The sequence below is a fragment of the Heterodontus francisci genome, chromosome 31, assembly GCF_036365525.1.
Source record: "Heterodontus francisci isolate sHetFra1 chromosome 31, sHetFra1.hap1, whole genome shotgun sequence".
Classification (NCBI taxonomy): Eukaryota; Metazoa; Chordata; class Chondrichthyes; order Heterodontiformes; family Heterodontidae; genus Heterodontus; species Heterodontus francisci.
This window is the reverse complement of record NC_090401.1, coordinates 63,982,343-64,007,261: the sequence shown is the minus strand read 5'-3', so window position 1 is coordinate 64,007,261 and position 24,919 is coordinate 63,982,343. Positions and strand designations below refer to the sequence as shown.

General features: G+C 43.7%; 1 protein-coding gene across 4 annotated transcripts in view; it reads left to right on the top strand.

The window, feature by feature from the left end:
* The window catches only part of LOC137347340 (NHS-like protein 3), a 302,906-nt gene that overhangs the window by 183,860 nt on the left and 94,127 nt on the right, over window positions 1–24,919 (top strand). The window lies entirely within an intron of this gene.

The following is a 24,919-nucleotide window of genomic DNA, read 5'->3' as shown; positions in this document are numbered from 1 at the left end:
TGAACCCATGCCCACCTGACTCGGAGGCTGGAATGCTACTGCTGAGAGAAAACCGCTATTGCACTATTTGTGTCCTCTAATTAGTGTCTAATGTATGAATATGTTTATTTTTTGTCTCTTCCCCTCCCCTGTGCCCCATAAAGCCCACAAAATAGAACAAATCAACTCCATCTCATGCAACTGAATCCTGTTCTGTGCCTGATTTTGTTCATAATTACTGCTGGATTACAACTTTTATTCCATACTGCTCTTTAAGAAGAAATGAACAAACAAAACGGCAGGAAAACTGAAATATATTTAAACAGAAAGGCCCAACCTCCTATACTTTGAAAGCAGTTTGGTCCCTGATGTGCCAATTTTTCACTCCCAAGTTTAGGGTCTCTGCAAAGCAGAAGTAGCTTTACACCAACGCCTAAACAAGTGAAAGAGTCCAACAGCTTGCATTTATGTAGCATCTTTTAACATAGTATATCATCCCGAGACACTTCACAGGAGCATTATCAAACAAAATTTAACGCTGAATCACATGACCAAAGTCTTGGTCAGAGGTAGATATAAAGGAGCATCTTAAAGGAGGAGGAGAGGTTTAGGGAAGGAATTCTGGAGTTGGGGCTCAGGCAGCTGAAGGCACGGCTACCAAGGGTGGATTGATTAAAATTGGAGTTTCTTGAGACCAGAATTAGATGAGCACAGATATGTTGGAGGATTATGTGGTTGCAAGAGATTAGAGAAGGGCTGGATTTTCAAATGCCAGCTGGACCAAGACCGACCGCAGACATGATTCGAAAATCACAGTCCTGGAGATCGTCTCCAGAATGCGATGCCTCTGGGACAGGCCACAATTTTAAATGTGGGGTAAGTGGGAACAGACGGGAACCCGCTTCCCTCCAGTTAAGGAGCCATTAAGCTCCTTCAGGAGCTCACTAAGGGAGGTGGGGGGGGAATTCAGCACTATAATTTTCAATTGGAATTCTGGTGAGCCCATCCAGTCTAGAGCATGATAGTAAACAGCCGTCGGGCTCACAGCGGGCAAAGGGCAAACTTTATTGAAAGGTGAAATGTTATGGGCCCGGGGGGTCTTGCATCAGGCCAAGTACAGGACTTATTTTTATTTTGGAAGCATTGCTTCACCTCTTCTGTTGGCCCTCCAAAGAGCTGTCTGGTCTCATTGGCAAGACAGTGGTAGGCCCCATCATGGCTGCCTCCTGCCTTTGCCGCTCATGCTCTGCAGGCAGCTCCCACCTGCTGCAGATGCTCGGTGCCACTAATAGGCCACTGAGCTCGCCTTCTGTCCAATTAGGGCATTGACATTTAAAGAATGTGTCACATTAGCGATGCAGCTGAGGCGCACGGTCGAGACCCAGTAACCATCCGGGCATTGGGTTCCTGATCCCATTTTGAAAGGTCAGCCCATGGAGTGATGAGGCTATGAAGAGATTTGAACACGAGGATGAGAATTTTAAAATTTAAGATGTTGCTCAACCAGTAGCTAATGCAGGTCAGTGAGCATGGGGGATGGGTGAATGGGAGTTGGAGTAAATTAGGATAATACATCCAGCAGAATTTTGGATGACCACCAGTTTACAGAGGGTAGATTGTGGGAGGCTGGCCAGGAGTGTGTTGGAATAGTCAAGTCTAGAGGTTACAAAGGCATGAATGAGGGTTCCAGCAACTGATGAGCTGAGGAGGGACATTGTTGAGCAATGTTACGGAGATGGAAATGGGTGGTTTTAGTGAAGGGGTGGATATGTGCTCAGAAGCTCATCTCAGGGCCAAATATAACAGCGATGTGTAAACATCTGGTTCAGCATCAGACAGTTGTTCAGGGAGAGGAATGGAGTCAGTAGCTAACACATTGAATTTGGAACGGGGACTGAAGACAATGGCTTCAGTCTTCCCAATATTTAGTTGGAGGAAATTTCTGCTCATCCAGTACTGGATGTCGGACAAGTGGTCTGATCATTTTGAGACAGGGAGGAGTTGAGAGAGGTGGTGAGGTAGAGCTGGGTGTCGTCAACATACATGTGAAAACTAACACTGCTTTTGGATGATGCCACTGAGTGGCAGTATGTAGATGAGAAATAGGAGGGGGCTAAGGATAGATCCTTGGACACCCGAGGTAACGGCGCGGGGGCAGGAAGAGGATCCATTGCAAGTGATACTCTGATTACCATTAGATAAGAATGGAACCAGGTGAAAGCAGTCCCACCCAGCTGGATGACAGTGGAAAGGTTTTGGAGGAGGATCCTGTGGTCATCCATGTCAAAGACGGGGCAAGAAGAATGAAAAAAAATAGGTTATCCTTGTCATAGTCACATGATGTCATTTATAACTTTGATAGCCATTTTGGTACTGTGGCAGGGGTGAAAAATGTGATTGGAGAGATTCAATCATAGAGTTCTAGGAAAGATGGGCACGGATTTGGGAGTCAACAACACACTCAAGGACTTTGGAGTGAAAACGGAGGTTGGAGATGGAGAAATAGTTTGCAAGAATGGAGGGGTAAAGGAGAGCAATCTGGCAACCTGGTAAACATTTGTCTATACTGGTTTATATTTACAAAACATGGATTTAACTCTGTTTTAAAATCTATAGTTTGGGGTACAATCTCTTACGAGCCACCAAATAAAAAAAAAAAAGTGGCTTTTAACATTTGACCAGTTCTAGCTTGTTTGAGAAAATATGCAAACCTTTGGACTGAGAATACTGCCAGGATTAAGAGGGAGAGGACTGTTTATTGCACAGCTAGTAAAGTGCACCTGATAGTCACTGGGTGAACAGACAGTATTGTTGCAAAGTAACTTGGATTGAGGCCAATGGTGTAATCAGGCCTGACATGCCAATACTGCTGTCAGTTTTTTTGGGTGGAGAGATTATTCTAGACAGGGCCATAGTTACTGTTGCTGTGTCTGCATGTTTTTTTTTAAAGCAATGTACAGTTTTGGGAATTATTTTTGGTTGTATTGTAAATTGAGATGAACAGACTTTGAAGAACATTGACATTTATTTTGTTTTATCATGTTTCGCAGCTGCTTCCACATCTCTAGATTTCTCGCCTTCATGTGACTTTTGTTGGGAGTGTAGATGATGTGGGAGGAGTCTGACAAAGAATGAATATTTTGAAGTTCTTCACCTTGCAGCTTCAGTCAGTATTCTATAAGAAAATTACAATGTGAGATATGATGAGGCCTAGTTATTGGCGGGGTAGCTTTGAAACTAAAATGTCTGAAGTAGCATAGGAAGCCACATTTAGTGTAAAGCATTTGACTTTCCCAGTCATCTATCCCCCATTTAATTCCTGATGCTTTTCTGAATCCTGCCTGGTTTATGATTGAACTCACCAAGTCCACCGTTATCTGAAGTCTGCCACACGGCAGTATCAGCAACGCACCCACCTAATTCCTATTGTCTTGGTCTCCAGGCAAACTTGTTGATAGGCTGTTTACCTCTTGGAATCGAATAAATTACCCAATTCAATGCCCTGAAGTGACTATTGGGGTGGCTCCCTGATGTACGGGAAATCTAAATTAGCTGACCCCTGGTTCCAACTGAACCAACACATGGCATTGAGCCTGCCAAGATCAAAGCAATGGTAATTAGGAAAGCTTTATGCACCTAACATCAGCATTAAGGGAGCAGGTTCCTTTCCTGCTCCCCTCTTTTGAGGAATGCTGTGCTGCACCAGTTTTTCTCTTCTGTTAAACCCTTGGTGAAATCAAGACAGCTCACTGAATGCTGCTCTGTTTTTCCCAGGTCTTTGGCACTGTTAAACCTTTCACCCTTTCTTCCTCCTTCTATCTGTCTTCAAAAAACAAACTTTATATTTATTTTGTCTTTGTGTGTATTCTTTACAATCTGAATGCTTAAAGCAAGTTGGTGGTGTTTCTGATGCACTATTCATGATTTTAAACATGTATAATAGAGTGCTGATCACAGAACATCTTCAACATTAGCTGCTGTTATCCTTGGTGATAATTACAGTGGAGTGCATTTATCTTGACTCTTGATGCTGTATTTTGGGAGACTGACACCCCAGCTCCACTCTGCCATTTTCTTTGAGTGGCAGCTATTCTGTTGCATGTTGGGTTCCATCTTTACCGAGAGTACTACAGAAGACAAATAGGACCATCTCCATTATCTTGCTGGAGTCATCTAGACAGAGGAGCTATGCTTGTTTACATTTTGGAATACTATCAGTGGATGGGAGAGGGATCTGCAGTTGGCTGCTTTCCAATAGTACAAAATCATCTCCAAAATAAATAGGTGCTGCACCCACTTCGACCCAGTCGAAATTTGGTTTGTACACATCAGAGTAGAATTACTCTTCAATGTCTGAAAGCTTAACCTTCTGACTTCACATCAGTGGAAATGGCAATGTTTTCAGCATTTTCTAATCCAGACATGTCCAGCAATTGGTGTGAGAGGCAACTTTGGTTTTACATATTAATCTGACATAATCTGATGCCAGGTTAGGTTTTATGTGGAGAAAAAATGAGCAATGTGAACTTCAGAACTTAATTGACACTTTGCTCAAGAATGGCTGATTTTAAAAATGGAGACCTCCAATTCAGTTCTGTGGCCTGAAGTAATATCTAAGTTCCAAAGTTTGAAAGGATAGAGTTCCTTTCATTATATCTGCAACAAAGTTGAATTCTGTGTCTGTGTTTAATGGTCACACAGTAGTGATTTCACTAGTTGGGTAACTGTTTTGTCTGTTCAGATACAAGAACTGAATAAATCTAGAAGCTGGAATCTGTCAGGCCAGCAAATTACTGGTGGAAAACCTGTTAATATTGGTATAATTCCTAATCTTTGGCCATGTGATGGTTTAAATGATTATTCAGTGACCTCATTGCTGTACTGACCTTGTAATTCATTTCCTTCTGGAGTCGATGATTAGAACATTGCATTTCTCCTTTCCAATAAAGCTTTACTTGTAGCATTCCATTCACCCATTGCCTCTGTGCTTGATGACCTACATTGCCTCCCAGTTAAGCAACACTTTGATTTTAAAATTCTCATCTTTGTATTCAGATCCTTCCATGGTCTTGACCCTCCTTGTCTCTAATCTCCTCCAACTCCACAACCCTCTGAGTTCTCTGCACTCCTCTAACACTGGCCTCTTGAGCATCCCTGATTTTAATTGCTTCACCATTGGCAGGTGTGCTTTCAGCTGTCCGGGTCCTTAGCTCTGGAATTCCCTCCCTAAACCTCTCTGCCTCTCTACCTCACTTTTCTCCTTTAAGACGCCTCTTAAAGCCTACCACTTTGACCAAGCTTTTGGCCATCTCCCTTAACGTCTGCTATACGTAGCTCATGTCAAATATTTCTTTATAATGCTCCGAGGAGCACCTTTTGGATATTTATGTTAAGGGCGCTTTGTAAACACTGGTTGATTTATTTCAGATTTCCAACATCCGCTGTATTTTGCTTTTATATAACTGATGCTGGAACAGGGAAATGGCAGATAATTTAAATCAATATTTTGCATCGGTCTTCACGGTGGAGGACACGATAAACATCCCAACAATAATAGATGAGCAAGGAGCTAATGGGAGGGAGGAACTTGTAACAATCTCTATCATGAGGGAAAAGGTGCTGGACAAACTGATGGGACTAAGGGCAGACAAGTCGCCAGGACCTAATGGCCTGCATCCAAGGGTTTTAAAAGAAGTGGCTGCAGAGATAGTGGAGGCATTGGTCATAATATACCAAAACTCACTGGATTCTGGTAGGGTACCAGCGGATTGGAAAACCGCTAATGTGACACCCCTATTTAAGAAAGGAGGGAGACAGAAAGCAGGAAACTATAGACCTGTTAGCTTAAGACCAGTCATTGGGAAAATGCTAGAGTCCATGATTAAGGGAAAAAATAGGACATTTAGAAAAACATAATGCAATCAAACAGTCAACATGGTTTTATGAAAGGGAAATCATGTTTGACAAATTTGTTAGGGATCTTTGAGAATATAAGAAGCAGAGTGGATAAAGGGGAACAGGTAAATGTAGTGTATTTGGATTTTTAGAAGACGTTCACATAAACGGTTATTGCACAAAATAAGAGCTCAGGGTATTGGGGGTAATGTGTTGGCATGGATTGAGGATTGGCTAACACACAGAAGGCAGAGAGTCAGGATCAATGGGTCTTTTTCAGGTTGGAAAGCCGTAACTAGTGGGATGCCACAAGGATCGGTCCTGGGGCCTCAACTATTTACTGTCTATATTAATGACTTGGAGGAAGGGACAGAGTGTAATGTATCCAAATTTGCGGATGATACAAAAATAAGTGGGAAGGCATGTTGTGATGAGGACACAAAGAATCTGCAAAGGGATATAGATAGGTTAAGTGAGTGGACAAAAACTTGGCAAATGGAGTTCAATGTTGGAAAGTGTGAGGTCATCCACTTTGATAGGAAGAATAAAAAGGCAGATTATTATTTAGATGGAGAAAGACTACAAAATACTGCAGTGCGAAGGGATCTGGGTGTTCTTGTACATGAAATACAAAAGGTTAGCATGCAGGTGCAGCAAGTAATTCGGAAGGCAAATGGAATTTTGGCCTTTATTGCTAGGGGGTTAGTGTTTAAAAATAGGGAAGTCTTGTTACAACTGTACAGGGTGTTGGTGAGGCTACACCTGGGAGTACTGTACAGTTTTGGTCCCTGTATTTAAAGAAGGATATTCTAGCATTGGAGGCAGTTCAGAAAAAGTTCACCAGACTGATTCCTGGGATGAAGGGGCTGTATTATCAAGAATGGCTAAACAGGTTAGGCTTTTATTCATTGGAGTTTAAAAGGAGAGGTGATCTTATAGAAACAGGGGCTTGACAGGGTAGGTGTTGAGAAGATGTTTCCACTGGTGGGGAATCTCAAACTAGGGGACATAGTTACAGAATAAAGGGGGCACACATTTAAAACTGAGATACAAAGGAATTTCTTCTCTGAGGGTGGTGAATCTCTGGAATTCTCTGCCTCAGAGTTGTGGAGGCTCGGTCACTAAATGTATTTAAGGAGGAGGTAGATAGATTTTTGAAATCTTGGGGAGTCGAGGGTTATGTGAAGCAGGCCCGAAAGAGGAGTTGAGGCCTGGGACAGATCAGCCATGATTTTATTGAAAAGTGGGGCAGATTTGAGGGGCTGAATGGCCTACTCCTGCTATATCTTATGTTATGTTCTTTTGTTATGTTTCTGGAGTTTGGTGAAGATTCCCTTACTTTACCTGTGGAAAAAGTATGGTGTTTACATTGAAATTACATTAAAATATACAGAAAAGAAAGACTTGCGTCTAAATAGCAACTTTCATGACCTTCAGGCATCCCAAATTGCTTTGCAGCCAATGAGGTTCTTTTGAAGTGTCGTCACTGTTGTTTAATAGGAAACATAGAAGCGTCATTTGGCCCAATTGGCCTAGACGACACAAAGCTGGGTGGGAGGGTGAATGTGAGGAGGATGCAGAGAAGTTCCAGTGTGATTTGGACAGGTTGAGACAGTGGGCAAATACATGACAGATGCAGTATAATGTGGATAAATGCGAGGTTATCCCCGTTTTTGCCACCAAAGTGAAGGCAGATTATTATCTGAATGGTGATAGATTGGGAAAAGGAGGTGCAGCAAGACCTGGGTGTTCTCGGACACCAGTCGCTGAAAGTAAGCATGCAGGTGCAGCAGGCAGTTAAGAAGGCAAATGGTATGTTGGTCTTCATAGCGAGAGGATTCGAGTACAGGAGTAAGGATGTCTTGCTGCAATTATACAGGGCCTTGGTGAGAACACATCTGGAGTATTGTATGCAGTTTTGGTCTCCTTATCTGAGGAAGGATGTTCTTGCTATGGAGGGAGTGCAGCGAAGTTTCACCAGACTGATTCCTGGGATGGCGGGACTGACGTATGAAAAGAGATTGGGTTGATTAGGCTTGTATTCGCTAGAGTTTAGAAGAATGAGAGGGGATCTCATCGAAACCTACAAAATTTGAACAGGACTGGACAGACTAGATGCAGGAAGGATGTTCCCGATGGCGGGGGAGTCCAGGACCAGGGGTCACAATCTAAGGATAAGGGGTAAGCCATTTAGGACTGAGATGAGGAGGGATTTCTTCACCCAGAGAGTGTTGAACCTGTGGAATTCTCTACCACAGAAAGCAGTTGAGGCCAAATTGTTAAATATATTCAAGAACGAGTTAGATATAGTTCTTGGGGCTAATGGGATCAAGGGATACAGGGAGAAAGTGGGAACAGGTTACTGAGTTTGGATGATCAGCCACCATTGTATTGAATGGCGGAGCAGGTTCGAATGACCGAATGTCCTACTCTTATTTTTCTTTGTTTCTGTACCAGAACTAAACTTTTTTTTTTTATTCGTTCATGGGATGTGGGTGTCACTGGCCAGGCCAGCATTTATTGCCCATCCCTAATTGCCCTTGAGAAGGTGGTAGTGAGCTGCCTTCTTGAACCGCTGCAGTCCATGTGGGGTAAGTATACCCACAGTGCTGTTAGGAAGGGAGTTCCAGGATTTTGACCCAGTGACAGTGAAGGAACAGCGATATAGTTCCAAGTCAGGATGGTGTGTGACGTGGAGGGGAACTTGCAGGTGGTGGTGTTCCCATGCATCTGCTGCTCTTGTCTTTCTAGTTGATAGAGGTTGTGGGTTTGGAAGGTGCTGTCTAAGGAGTCTTGGTGCATTGCTGCAGTGCATCTTGCATACAGTACACACTGCTGCCACTGTGCGTTGGTGGTGGAGGGAGTGAATCGCACCCTATCCACAGACAATCAAGTGGGCTGCTTTGTCCTGGATGGTGTCTAACATGTTGGCTATTGGAGCTCCACCCATCCAGGCAAGTGGAGAGTATTCCATCACACTCCTGACTTGTGCTTTGTAGTTGGACAGGCTTTGGGGAGAGAGGTGAGTTACTTGCTGCAGAATTCTTAGCCTCTGACCTGCTCTTGTAGCCACAGTATTTATTTGGCTACTCCAGTTCAGTTTCTGGTCAATGGTAACCTCCAGGATGTTGATAGTGGGGGATTCAGCGATCGTAATGCCATTGAATTTCCAGGGGAGATGATTAGATTCATTCTTGTTTGAGATGGTCATTGCCTGGCACTTGTGTGGTGCAAATGTTACTTGCTACTTATCAGCCCAAGCCTGAATATTGTTCAGGTCTTGCTGCATTTCTACACAGACTGATTCAGTATCTGAGGAGTCGTGAATGGTGCTGAACATTGTGCAATCATCTGCGAACATCCCCACTTCTGACCTTATGATTAAAGGAAGGTCATTGATGAAGCAGCTGAAGATGGTTGGGCCTAGGACACTACCCTGAGGAACTCCTGCAGTGATGTCCTGGAGCTGAGATGATTGACTTCCAACAACCACAACCATCGTCCTTTGTGCTAGGTATGACTCCAACCAGCAGAGGGTTTTCCCCCTGATTCCCGTTGACTCCAGTTTTGCTAGGGCTCCTTGATGCCATACTCGATCAAATGCTGCCTTGATGTGAAGGGCAGTCACTCTCACCTCACCTCTTGAGTTCAGCTCTTTTGTCCACGTTTGAATCAAATCTGTAATGAGGTCAGGAGCTGAGTGTCCCTGGCAGAACCCAAACTGAGCATCACTGAGCAGGTTATTGCTAAACAAGTGCCACTTGATAGCATTGTCAACAACACCTTCCATCACTTTACTGATGATTGAGAGTAGATTGATGGAGTGGTGATTGGCCAGGTTGAATTAGTCCTGCTTTTTGTGTACAGAACATACCTGCGCAATTTTCCACATTGCTGGGTAGATGCCAGTGTTGTAGCTGTACTGGAACAACTTGGCTAGGGGTATGGCAAGTTCTGGAGCACAGGTCTTCAGTAGTATTGTTGGAATGTTGTCAGGGCCCACAACCTTTACAGTATCCAGTGCCTTTAGCCATTGCTTGATATCACGTGGAGTGAATCGAATTGACTGAAAACTGGCATCTGTGATGCTGGGGACCTCAGGAGGAGACCGAGGTGGATCTTCCACTCCGCACTTCTGGCTGAAGATTGTTGCAAATGCTTCAGCCTTATCTTTCACACTGATGTGCTGGCTCCCCCATAATTGAGGGTGGGGATATTTGTGGATCTACCTCCTCCTGTCAGTTGATTAATTGTCCACCACCATTCACAGCTGGATGTGGCAGGACTGCAGAGCTTAGATCTGATCCGTTGGCTGTGGGATTGTTTAGCTCTGTCGATCACATGTTGTTTACGCTGTTTGGCATGAAAGTGGTCCTGGGTTGTTGCTTCACCAGGTTGACACCTCATTTTGAGGTATGCCTTGTGCTGCTCGTGGCATGTCCTCCTGCACTCTTCATTGAACCAGGTTGATCCCCCGGCGTGATGCTAATGGTAGAGTGGGGGATATGCCGGACCATGAGGTTACAGATTGTGGTTGAGTACAATTCTACTGATGGCCCACAGTGCCTCATGGATGCCCAGTTTTGCGTTGCTAGATCTGTTCGAAATCTATCCCATTTAGCACGGTGGTAGTGCCACACAACACAATGGTGTAGACTGGACTTCGCCTCCACAAGGACTGTGCGGTGATCACTCCTACCAGTCCTGTCATGGACCGATGCATCTGTGGCAGGCAGATTGGTGAAGATGAGTTCAAGTATGCTTTCCCCTCTTGGTTCCCTCACCACCTGCCACAGACCCAGTAATGCAGCTCTGTCCTTTAGGGCTCAGTGAGTAGTGGTGCTACCGAGCCAATCTTGGTGATGGACATTGAAGTCCCCAACCCAAAGTACATTCTGCACCCTTGCCACCCTCAGTGCTTCTTCCAAGTGGTCTTCAACATGGAGTACTGATTCATCAGCTGAGGTGGGGTGGGGGGAGTGGTAGATGGTAATCGGGAGGTTTCCTTGCCCATGTTGGACCTGATGCCATGAGATTTCATGGGGCCTGTGTCAATGTTGAGGACTCCCAGGACAACTCCGTCCTGACTGTATACCACCATGCTGCCACCTTTGCTGGGTCTGTCCTGCTGGTGGGATAGGGCATACCCAGGGCTGGTGATAGCGATGTCTGGAATATTGTCTGTAAGGTATGATTCCGTGAGTATGATTATGTCAGGCTGTTGCTTGACTAGTCTGTGGGACAGGTCTCCCAACTTTGGCACAAGCCCCCAGATGTTAGTAAGGAGGATTTTGCAGGGTCGACAGGGCTGGGTTTGCCGTTGTCGTTTCCGGTGCCTAGGTCGATGCCGGGTGGTCCAGCGGTTTCATTCATTATTGACTTTGTAGTGGTTAGATACACCTGAGTGGCTTGCTGTGGGTCTGGAGTCACATGTAGGCCAGACCAGGTATGGACAGCAGATTTCCTCCCCTAAAGGACATGAGTGAACCAGATGGGTTTTTACAACAATAGACAATGGTTTCATGGCCATCATTAGACTAGCTTTTAATTCCAGATTAATTAATTGAATTCAGATTCCACCTTCTGCTGTGGTGGGATTTGAACCCATATCCCCAGAGCAATATCTTGGTCCCAGTGACAATACCACTATGCCACCTCCTCCCCTTGAGTTCTATAAATTATATCACGCTGTAGCTTCCCTGATGAATCTGGTGGTCTCCCCTTGCTAGCATTTTTTAATTAATTCTCAGCATGTTCTGATAATTGTGAATAACAGTAACCTACTTCAGCCAGTAAAATGCAAACTGTTGCAGGAGATCGCCACTATATTTTCTTTCCCAGTAAATGATCCCCTCCTGGCTGTAATTGTGTACTCCTGAAACTGGCCCTCTGTCCAATCTAATTGGGTTCTGTGGCAGGCCCATATTAATTAGGATGGGCGAACTATCGAGCTGTTCTGTGGCATCTCTCCGAAAATAACAAGAAAGGATGGGAGCAGTAAAGGCATAAGTTGCATAGTCCTGCTGTCAACTTCACCTTCAGGGCAAACAGTTTGATGTTTCTTATCGTCCTCAGCCTATGGCAGCATTGACTGAGTAATGGGATGCTGGAATAAGAGAATAGAACAACTGCTCATTTCTCATGTAGGTCCATTGCAACCTTTTTTTGATTAAACCCACCAGGCCTCATACATAAGTGATTTAGACACTGATTTATTGAAATAGCACTGTTTAACTATTTTAATAGAAAATTGAATAGATTGATGAATCACTGTCAGTAGCTCTTATTGAATATGTTGCTGTAGTATAAACACATTTGATCTGTTCAGGTTTAAAACCAACATTAACAGTTCATGTCTATTGGCTGCCAAACCTGATAGAGCAGATTGTGTCCAAGGTTTATATCTTCCAATTTCTCTGGAGCTCTCGGTGAAGATGTAAAAATGCATTTAAATTATGTGGTTAAGGCTCAAAGAATCAGAAGTTGTTAACTCTAATCAATGTTTAATATAAGTCAATCCGAATTTTCTAGGTTGTTTCATTTGTCAGTGAAGTGTAGTTTACTGGGTGTTACTGGGATGTGTGATGTGTTAATTTAGAATTTTCATTTTTTTAATAGCAAGTTGGTCATTTGTTACATATTTTAACAAAAATCTTACCTTTTTTTCTGTGCTATGGTGACCTACTGCTACAGATAGTCAATCAGTATCTTTAAATCCTCCAACAGCCTTTCACGCTCTCATTAGCTACAGCACTGAAATGCCAATTGAATACTGTATTTTTCTCATCACAGATGGTGCCTGACCTGCTGAGAATTTCCAGCAATTTCTGTTTTTAAGTATATTTATTACTTTTGGAATCTAGAGTGCTGTATCATATGATTTAACATCACACAACCAGCCATTATCTTTACAACCTAATGTAATGGATAGGAACATGACTTCTTAAAAAAAAAAATGTTATACATTATAGAACACCTCGCCAAACTTGAGTATTTGGACATTTAAACTTGACTATCCATCTAATTGTTGGTAATGCAATGCCTGGGTAAGTAGCACCATTATTAAAATTACTAAATGATATAACCGGTTCCTGTGGTTGCATTGGTCAAAGTAGAATTGACTTTCTTTCTTTTGGGCCTCCTTAACTCGAGAGACAATGGATAAGCGCCTGGAGGTGGTCAGTGGTTTGTGAAGCAGTGCCTGGAGTGGCTATAAAGGCCAATTCTAGAGTGACAGGTTCTTTCACAGGTGCTGCAGATAAAATTGGTTGTCGGGGCTGTTACACAGTTGGCGCTCTCCTTGCACCTCTGTCTTTTTTCCTGCCAACTACCAAGTCTCTTCGACTCGCCACATTTTAGCCCTGTCTTTATGGCTGCCCGCCAGCTCTGGCGAACGCTGGCAACTGACTCCCACGACTTGTGATCAATGTCACCGGATTTCATGTCGCGTTTGCAGACGTCTTTAAAGCGGAGACATGGATGGCCGGTGGGTCTGATACTAGTGGCGAGCTCGCTGTACAATGTGTCTTTGGGGATCCTGCCATCTTCCATGCGGCTCACATGGCCAAGCCATCTCAAGCGCCGCTGACTCAGTAGGGTGTACAAGCTGGGGATGTTGGCCGCCTCGAGGACTTCTGTGTTGGAGATACGGTCCTGCCACCTGATGCCAAGTATTCTCCGGAGGCAGCGAAGATGGAATGAATTGAGACGTCGCTCTTGGCTGACATATGTTGTCCAGGCCTCGCTGCCATAGAGCAAGGTACTGAGGACACAGGCCTGATACACTCGGACTTTTGTGTTCCGTGTCAGTGCGCCATTTTCCCACACTCTCCTGGCCAGTCTGGACATAGCAGTGGAAGCCTTTCCCATGCTCTTGTTGATTTCTGCATCTGGAGACAGGTTACTGGTGATAGTTGAGCCTAGGTAGGTGAACTCTTGAACCACTTCCAGAGCGTGGTCGCCAATATTGATGGATGGAGCATTTCTGACGTCCTGCCCCATGATCGTTTTCTTGAGGCTGATGGTTAGGCCAAATTCATTGCAGGCAGCCGCAAACCTGTCGATGAGACTCTGCAGGCACTCTTCAGTGTGAGATGTTAAAGCAGCATCGTCAGCAAAGAGGAGTTTCCTGATGAGGACTTTCCGTACTTTGGACTTCGTTCTTCAACGGGCAAGGTTGAACAACCTGCCCCCTGATCTTGTGTGGAGGAAAATTCCTTCTTCAGAGGACTTGAACGCATGTGAAAGCAGCAGGGAGAAGAAAATCCCAAAAAGTGTGGGTGCGAGAACACAGCCCTGTTTCACACCACTCAGGATAGGAAAGGGCTCTGATGAGGAGCCACCATGTTGAATTGTGCCTTTCATATTGTCATGGAATGAGGTGATGATACTTAGTAGCTTTGGTGGGCATCCGATCTTTTCTAGTAGTCTGAAGAGACCACATCTGCTGACGAGGTCAAAGGCTTTGGTGAGATCAATGAAAGCAATGTAGAGGGGCATCTGTTGTTCACAGCATTTCTCCTGTATCTGACGAAGGGAGAACAGCATGTCAACGGTCGATCTCTCTGCACGAAAACCACACTGTGCCTCAGGGTAGACGCGCTCGGCCAGCTTCTGGAGCCTGTTCAGAGCGACTCGAGCAAAGACTTTCCCCACTATGCTGAGCAGGGAGATTCCACGGTAGTTGTTGCAGTCACCGCGGTCACCTTTGTTTTTATAGAGGGTGATGATATTGGCATCGCGCATTTCCTGGGGTACTGCTCCCTCGTCCCAGCACAGGCATAGCAGTTCATGTAGTGCTGAGAGTATAGCAGGCTTGGCACTCTTGATTATTTCAGGGGTAATGCTGTCCTTTAATGGTAAAGAATACTTGTATTCTTAGTTTTGATAATCACCATTTCAATCTATTTAGAATAATGTTGCTGATATAAGTCACCATCAGACCAGTTTCAACATCCATCATTTGTTGAGATTCAGTTTTCCAATCGTTTCACGTATGCAAATTATTTACACCTTTCCTAGATTCTGTAGCTTGCATTGGGTCTGTTTCCTTGCTGGCTTTCCCTTTATTTATTGGACATCCTGCAGCAATTTGAGGTGTTTTCGATTGAGAAAGTTAGAATTAGTTATGACTTTGCTATAGAGGGAAATATGTCAATGAATCACAGCAACTAAATTACTGCTGGTGGAGACTAACTTCAGTGTCTGGTCTCGGCTGTGTATGTAAAAGACCATTTCTGATGCAGCAAAACTCGTTATGCTTCACTGAATTTCATAGCATTTTGTCTATTGGTAGCAATATGGACGGCACTGACTTGATTAAATATTCTGGGAATAAGGGAAACATTGGAAAATGTCTAGCTTGTAGAATTGTAAAATACTCAAACGAGGATGTGTAAAGATCCATTTCCAGTTCTATTGAAATTTAAACTATAGCTTACTGAAAGGATCAGCCTCTCACCAAAAGGTTAAATCTTGTTCTGATCGCTATGCACCGTTGAAGTTGCAAATAACACACAGTTGTGGTCCAGTTGCTGAAGGATTAATCTTGCCTGCTATTGAAACTTTGGAGTTTCTACTGCTCTCGTTCTCCTCCTTCACCCATTGAAACCAATGGGTAAAGCTATAATGGTAATGTCTGTTATTACTTCCTGCACAAGTGGTGCTGTAATCTCGCTGCCTGTTACAACAAACATGTTTAAAAGACAAGCCATTCCTTCCAGTTAACTGAGTAAAGACATGGGGCACTCACTTGTGTCAGGGAGTTTTGAAGGAAAAGCTGATTACCACAGGAAAGTGGAATCCCTCCTGGTCACCTTCATTAATCAGCCATCTCCCAATGTTTCAGGGCCAATACTGAGTAATTTATTTTAAAGATTAATACTCAGACTGGATAGAAGATTAGAAGACACCCCCCCCCCCCTCCCCCCCTTTCCCACTGTTAATTTTGGTTAATACTACCTATTGACAAAGGAGATGAAGTGTTAGGGATATTAAAATAAATCTTTAGGTTAGAAAGGGAATGTGTGTGTTTCAGATTATCGCAACTCACTGTGTTGGAAAAATTTCCCCTCGTCTCCCCCTCTGGTTCTTTTACCAATCCCCTTAACTCAGTGACTTCTGGGTAACTGAATGCTAGCCTTTATATCTAGAGGATTGGAGTATAAAGACACAGAGGTTATGCTGCAGCTGTACAAAACCCTGGTTAGACCCCACTTGGAGTACTGTGAGCAGTTCTGGGCACCACACCTTAGGAAGGATATATTGGCCTTGGAGGGAGTGCAATGTAGGTTTACAAGAATGATACCTGGACTACAGAGGTTAAGTTACGAGGAGAGATTACCCAAATTAGGCCTGTTTTCGCTAGAATTTAGAAGGTTAAGGGGTGATCTGATCGACGTCTTCAAGATATTAACAGGAAAAGACAGGCTAGATAAAGATAAACTAATTCCACTGGTTGGAGATTCTAAAACTAGGGGGCATAGTCTAAAAATTAGGGCCAGACCGTTCAGGAGAGATGTTAGGAAGCACTTCTTCACGCAAAGGGTGGTAGAGGTTTGGAACTCTTTCCCACAAACAGCAGTTGAAGCTAGAACAGTTGTTAATTTGAAATCTGAAATAAATAGATTTTTGTTAAGCAAAGATATTAAGAGATATGGGCCAAAGGTAGGTATATGGAGTTAGGCCGCAGATCAGCCAATGTCTTTGGTGGGACAGGCTCGAGGGGCTGAATGGCCTACTCTTGTTCCTATGTACTGACCTTTTTCCAACTGGAAACCGTTTTTCATTAATTAGGAGAATTTTATATTATAAGTTAGCTAACTAATAGTGTAATAAGGCTTAACATTGCCCGAATGTTTCTTAATGAATACTTTGCGTCCCTCTTCACAAAAGAGGGGGAGGATACAGATATTGTAATTGAGGAGGGATGTGATAAACATAGGGAGAGAGGAAGTATATTAATGGGATTTGCATCCTTGAAAATTGATAAGTCACCAGGGCCAGATGAAATGTACCCGAGGCTGTTAAAAGAAGCAAGAGAGGAAATAGCAGAAGGTCTGACCATCATTTTCCAGTCCTCATTGGATACAGGTGTGATGCCAGAGGATTGGAGAACTGCTAACATTGTACCTCTGTTTAAAAAGGGAGCGAGGGATAGACCGAATAATCACAGGCCAGTCAGACTAACCTCAGTCGTGGGCAAATTATTGGAATCTATTCTGAGAGTCAGGATAAACTGTCACTTAGGCACGATTAATCAAGGATAGTCAGCGTGGATTTGTTAAGGGAAGCTCTTGTTTGACTAACTTGATCGAATTTTTTGAAGAAGTAACAAGGAAGATAGATGAGGGTAGTGCAGTTGATGTGGTCTACATGGATTTTAGCAAGGCTTTTGATGAGGTCCCACATGGCAGACTTGTTTTTAAAAAAAAAAAAAAACAAAATCCCATAGGATCCAGGGAAATGCAGCAAGGTGGATACAAAATTGGCTCAGTGGCAGGAAACAAAGGGTAATTGTTTTTAGGCGTTTTAGCGACTGGAGGGCTGTTTCCAGTGGTCCACAGTGCTCAGTACTGGGTCCATTGCTTTTTGTGGTATATATCAACGATTTGGACATAGATGTAGGGGTCATGATCAAGAAGTTTGCAGACGTCACAAAGATTGGCCGTGTGGTAGACAGCGAGGAAGATAGCTGTAGGCTGCAGGAAGATATTGATGGTCTGGTCAAATGGGCAGAAAGGTGGCAAATGGAATTCAACCCAGAGAGGTGTGAGGTGATATATTTGAGGGGGTCAAACAAGGCAAAGGAATGCATGATTAATGGGAAAATACTGAGAAGTGTAGAGGAAATGAGGGACCTTGGAGTGAATGTCCTAGATCCCTGAAGGTAGCAGGACAGGTCGATAAGTTGGTTAAGAAGGTATATGGGATTCTTTCCTTTATTAGCCAACGTATAGAATATAAAAGCAGGGAGGTTATGCTGAAACTGTATAACTCATTGGTTAGGCCACAACTTGAGTACTGTGTACAGTTCTGGTCAGCTCATTACAGAAAGGATGTGATTGCACTAGAGAGGGTACAGAGGAGATTTATGAGGATGTTGCCAGGACTGGAAAAATGCAGCTATGAGGAAAGATTGGATAGGCTGGGGTTGTTCTCCTTGGAACAGAGAAGGCTGAGGGGAGATCTGATTGAAATGTACAAAATTTTGAGGGGCCTCGATAGAGTGGAGGTGAAGGTCTATTCACCTTTAGCAGAGAGATTGGCTGATCTGCGGCCTAACTCCATATACCTACCTTTGGCCCATATCTCTTTCTTTGCTTAACAAAAATCTACTTAGCAGAGAGGTCAGTGATGAGGGGGCATAGATTTAAAGTGATTGTTAGAAAAATTAGAGGGGAGATGAGGAAAAGCTTTTTAACCCAGAGGGTGGTGGGGGTCTGGAACTCACTGCCTGAAAGGGTAGTTGAGGCAGAAACCCTCAACTCATTCAGAAGGAGTCTGGATATGCACCTCAAGTGCTGTAATCTGCAGGGCTATGGACCAAATGCTGGAAGGTGGGATTAGAATAGGTGGATCGTTTTATGGCTAGAACAGACACGATGGGCCAAATGGCCTCTTTCTGTGCCTTAAACTTTCTATGATTCTATGATTGCTGATTGGTCTAAAGTGTCATTGATTAGTTTGGACTAAACAGGTCCCAAAATAGTTTTCCCCTTTGCTCTCTTCCCCCACCCCCTCCCCTTCACTCTCTTGAAACTGAATTCATTTCTAACCTTTAACAGTTCTGAAGAAGGGTCACTGACCTGAAACGTTAACTTTGCTTCTCTCTCCACAGATGCTGCCAGACCTGCTGAGTATTTCCAGCACTTGTTGTTTTTGTCCCAAAATAGTTTTGTTAACCCTACACATGGCGCGATTCCTAAGGCAGCCATTAAAAAATATGGCGATGAGACTTGACAGCGGCTTGTCAGACAGTTTCTCAATCAAAAGAGGAGTGCATCAGGGATCTGTTTTGTCCCCAAAACTGTTCAACCTGTACACTGAAACCATCTTCAGAGACATAGAACATCTACCAGGTTGCAATATTGGTGGGTTGAACATTGTCATTTGCATATCGCAAGTTGTTACTGCTCTGATTGCAGAGTCAGAAGAGGTCCTAAAGGAAATTGTGAACAAAGTGAAAGCAAGGAGTGGAATATAGATAATGAATGAATGTGAAGAAAACCAAGACAATGGTGATAAACAGAGACCTAACCCCAGAAGTGAAAACTGAAGTAAATGGAGAAGTCCTGGAACAAGTGAAAAGGTTTACATAGCTTGGGCAGCTTATCACAGATGATGGGAGATCTGACTGAGATTCGAAGGAGATTTGAGATAGACAATTTGTCAGAATGAAGGACTTGTTAATATCAAAGAAATTGACCCTGAATCTTAGGAAAAGAATGCTGAGGTGCTACATTTTGTCATCTGTTATATGCCTCAGAAGCATGGACAACAAATAAAGAGACTATTGATGAGCTGAATGCATTCGAGATGTGGACATCTCAAATGATGTTCTGCATATCATAGACAGAATGACTAATGAAGTGCTGGAAATGAGTGGAGAAAAGAAGAAATTAGTGCATAACATCAAAGAGAAAATTATACTTCGGTGACATCATTAGAGCAGAAGGTAGACAGAGACAATTATTGAAGGAAAGATTGATGGTTAATGTAGGAGGGGGAAGCAGAGGAGAAAATGGATGACAGATATAGTGGACTGGATACAGTTGACCTGTGCAGAATGTGTAAGGGCAGCACAGGACAGACAGGTGGAGATCCATAAAGGTCAACAGTCTAGGAAGAGGATGACACCAACAAACAAATGAACTAGGGAGAGGCCAAGAATAACCACTCAAAATCCGATCCAACTGCAATGCACCTCTCCTCTCTGAATCATCAGGGAAGGGAGTATGGTGACTGCTATTGGCTAAGAGTTTCTGTTTTGGGTCAAATTTTGTTTCCAGAAGTGAACTTCTTTGTTCAAGTTTCCATTCATACACATTTGCATATTGTCACATGTAAAATCTTTCATGAACCAGCACAATCATATAGTTATTCAGAATATAATCTTATGAAAAGATTTGCATTAAAAAAAAATCCTTGATCTATTTTTAATTTTGGCAAGCTGGTTCTGTTCAATTAGTACAGCTGAAAATAGATTATCATAAAAATGAGCATTTTAATCAGCATCTAGCCCATCACCTGTGAGCAGCCCGATTTTAAACAAGCTTTTAAATTTGCCAGTTTAAAATTGAGCCCCCTCAAAGGCCCACAAATGGGTGCAATTAATAAATACTTGCAATGGAAATTAATTTCAGTCAAGGGTGTGGCCCATTTTGTAGGTGGGGCTGTCTTCGAGTGCAACTTTGTAAAAATAATACAAAAGATTGCAGACACTTTGTTCTGAGCATAATCTGTGCTTGAAATTCCTCCAATCTTTCCTTTGTTCTGGTTCAACTGATTTCAGGCAAATTGCACTGAAAAACACCAGTGCAATTTAGTGGAAACTCCCACCCAATCATAGAATGGTTACAGCACAAAAGGAGGCTGTTCAGCCCGTCATGTCTGTGCTGGCTCGCTGCGGGAGTGACACACCTAGACCCATTCCCTGCTGCCCTGCAAACTTTTTCTCTTCAGATAATTATCCAGTTCTCTTAAAAGCCACAATTGAATCTGACTCCACCAAACTCTCAGGCAGTGCATTCCGGATCCTAACCACTTGCTGCGTAAAAAATTTTTTTTCCTTTATGTCGCCGTTGCTTCTTCCAATCATCATAATCGGTGTCCTCTGGTTCTGGATCCTTCAGCCAATGGGAGCCGTTTCTTCCTATCCAATATTTCTGAAGAGTACAGACCATTTGTCCACGTATTTTATTCAAGCCAGCTGGCCAAAAATATATTTGACTGAATCCCAGCAAATCCATTCAGTTTGATTTGGTTCATGATAAGCTAATAACCTCCCTGAAAATCCAGGTGTCTTTGATCTGTGATTTAAACATCAGTATCTTTGCTTCATTCCTGAACAGAGAACATTGCAGAACATCTGCAGGACCTGAATCCTTTACCTGCCCTAATGGTTCCTGCTTTATTATTTTTATATTGGTAGAGGTGTGATTAATTGCCTAGCCCTTACTTGTATTTGTCTTCTCCAGCCCCTCCCGGTTTGTGGTGGAATTCTGTTGCATGTTGACTCACGTTGATACAGCTGGCTGCTGAACTCGGCAGGGCAGAGTTCTGTTGTTGGAATTCTGCAGTACTTTGAACCCAACTGAAGCTGGGCTATTTGCTCCTCCCCATTGACTTTAAATATGTTTTGCAATGTGACCCAATGTTGGAATGTGGAACAAAAGCAAGCTGGGTTTGGAATAAACCCCTATGATGATAAAATGCTGTTTATTGTAAACTTGGTCATGGCTGCTGATTGGGTAACCCTCGGGCACGAATGCAATGGGATGTGACTGTTCAGTGGTAGTTTAAAGAGACTTTAGAGAAAGAAAAAGGAAGCATTTGTAAGGGCTGGAAGGCTAGGAACAGATGAAGCACTTGAGGAATATAAAGACAGTAGGAAGGAACTTAAGCAAGGAGTCAGGAGGGCTAAAAGGGGTTATGAGAAGTCATTGGCAAACAGGATTAACGAAAATCCCAAGGCTTTTTATATGTATATAAAGAGCAAGAGGGTAACTAGGGAAAGGGTTGGCCCACTCAAGGACAGAGAAGGGAATCTATGTGGGGAGCCAGAGGAAATGGGCGAGGTGCTAAATGAGTACTTTGCATCAGTATTTACCAAACAGAAGGACTTGGTGGGAGATGAGCCTAGGGAAGGGAGTGCAGATAGTCTCAGTCATCTCATTATCAAAAAGGAGGAGGTGTTGGGTGTCTTGCAAAGCATTAAGGTAGATAAGTCCCCAGGGCCTGATAGGATCTACCCTAGAATACTGAGGGAGGCAAGGGAAGAAATTGCTGGGGCCTTGACAGAAATCTTTGCATCCTCTCTGGCTACAGGTGAGGTCCCAGAGGACTGGAGAATAGCCAATGTTGTTCCTTTGTTTAAGAAGCGTGGTAAGGATAATCCAGGAAATTATAGGCCGGTGAGCCTTACGTCAGTGGTAGGGAAACTATTGGAGAGGATTCTTCGGGACAGGATTTACTCCCATTTGGAAACAAATGAACTTATTAGCAAGAGACAGCATGGTTTTGTGAAGGGGAGGTCATGTCTTACTAATTTGATTGAGTTTTTTGAGGAAGTGACGAAGATGATTGATGAGGGAAGGGCAGTGGATGTTATCTATATGGACTTTAGTAAAGCCTTTGACAAGGTCCCGCATGGCAGACTGGTGCAAAAGGTGAAGTCACACGGGATCAGAGGAGCTGGCAAGATGGATACAGAACTGGCTCAGTCACAGAAGACAGTGGATGGGTGTTTTTCTGAATGGAGGGATGTGACGAGTGGTATTCCACAGGGATCTGTGCTGGGACCTTTGCTGTTTGTAGTATATATAAATTATTTGGAGGAAAATGTAGCTGGTCTGATTAGTAAGTTTGCGGATGACACAAAGGTTGGTGCAGTTGCAGATAATGATGAGGATTGTCAGAGGATACAGCAGGATGTAGATAGGTTGGAGACTTGGACAGAGAAATGGCAGATGGAGTTTCATCCGGACAAATGTGAGGTAATGCATTTTGGAAGGTCTAATGCAGGTGGGAGGTATACAGTAAATGGCAGAACCCTTAGGAGTATTGACAGGCAGAGAGATCTGGGCGTACAGGTCCACAGGTCACTGAAAGTGTCAACGCAGGTGGATAAGGTAGTCAAGAAGGCATATGGCATGCTTGCCTTCATCGGTCGGGGCATAAAGTATAAAAATTGGCAAGTCATGTTGCAGCTGTACAGAACCTTAGTTAGGCCACACTTAGAATATTGCGTGCAATTCTGGTCGCCACACTACCAGAAGGACGTGGAGGCTTTGGAGAGGGTACAGAAGAGGTTTACCAGGATGTTGCCTGGTCTGGAGGGCATTAGCTATGAGGAGAGGTTGGAAAAACATGGATTGTTTTCACTGGAATGACGGAGGTGGAGGGGCGACATGATAGAGGTTTACAAAGTTATGAATGGCATGGACAGAGTGGATAGTCAGAAGCTTTTTCCCAGGGTGGAAGAGTCAGTTACTAGGGGACATAGGTTTAAGGTGCGAGGGGCAAAGTTTAGAGGGGATGTGCGAGGCAAGTTCTTTACACAGAGGGTGGTGAGTGCCTGGAACTTGCTACCAGGGGAGGTGGTGGAAGCAGATATGATAGCAACGTTTAAGAGACATCTTGACAAATATATGAATAGGAAGGGAATAGAGGGATATGGGCCCCGGAAGTGCAGAAGGTGTTAGTTTCGGCAGGCATCAAGATTGGCGCAGGCTTGGAGGGCCGAATGGCCTGTTCCTGTGTTGTACTGTTCTTTGTTCTTTGTTCTTTTGGTCTGTTGTTGAAGATCTAAAGCTAAATTTATAGAACATTTGGCTCCATAGTGCCACTGGTTTCGGTTAATGTTTTGGAGGGTGATTGCACTGATTTGTCTCTTGTGTGTGCCAGATGTACCCACAGTAGGCAGGTGGTTTTCTCAGTCAGCGTCTAACACTGATTTGGAGTGCAACCTGGCGGTTCTGTTTCTTTAAACATGTGCGGCTGCACAAGGGACCCACCTTCCTGCCACCACCGCCAACCCCCCCCCCCCCCCCACCGCCACGCTCTCACCACCCACCAGTGCTATTTCAAGAGATCACCATTCAACTGTCAAGTTGAATGCTTTTGACTTCCTTTTGCCGCTGCAGAGTTAATGGAAGTACTGCGTTGGAGGAGTTGACAGAAGCTCTTTCAGTGAGAAGGGAGTGGTACTGGACCTTTGGAAGGAATTATGAGGCTTTGAAAGGCCTCTGAGCAGAAAACTTGCTCCCAGTCACTGAGGCTTTAGTTTCTCTCCCTCTTGGGCTGCTGCGTGACAGGGAGATGGAGCACGGACAGCAGAGAGGAGAAACTGTTCTCAGAGGGAAGGGGAGACAGGCTCTCCGTCGATCCACCTAGGGTCTTTGAAGCGCATTTCTACCTCCACCTCAGCCAAGAGTAATATCTGAGGTGGCTCCACTTACATAAGAACATAAGAACTGGGAGCAGAAGTAGGCAATTCAGCCCCTAGAGCCTGCTCCGCCATGCAATACAATCATTGGTGATCTCATCTCTGTCTCAACTCCACTTTCCTGCCCGTTCTCCATAACCCTTCAACCCATTACTAATTAAAAATCTGTCTATCTCCTCCTTAAATTTACCCAATGTCCCAGCATCCACTGCACTCTAGGGTAGTGAATTCCACAGACTCACGACCCTTTGAGAGAAGTAATTTCTCCTCATCTGTTTTAAATCTGCTACCCCTTATCCTAAAACTATGACCTCTCATTCTGCATTGCCCCACAAGAGGAAACATCCTCTCTACATCTACTTTGTCAATCCCTTTAATCATCTTATATACCTCAATTAGATCTCCTCTCATTCTTCTAAACTTTAGAGAGTAAAGGCCTAAACTGCTCAATCTCTCTTCATAAGACAAACCCCCCATCTCTGGAATCAATCTAGTGAACCTCCTCTGAACTGCCTCCAATGCAACTACATCCCCCCTCAAATAATGGGACCAAAACTGTACGCAATACTCCAGGTGCAGTCTCACTAATGCCTTGTACAGTTGCAGCAACACTTCCCTACTTTTATACTCTGTTCCTTTAGCAATAAATGCCAAAATTCCATTTGCCTTCCTTATTACCTGCTGTACCTGCATACTAATTTTCTGTGATTCATACACAAGGACACCCAGATCCCTCTGCACTGAAGCACTCTGAAGTTTCTCTCCATTTAGATAATAATTTGCCTTTCTATTCTTCTGACCAAAATGGATAACCTCACGCTTATCCACATTAAACTGCATCTGCCAAATTTTGGCCCATTCACCTAACCTATCCATATT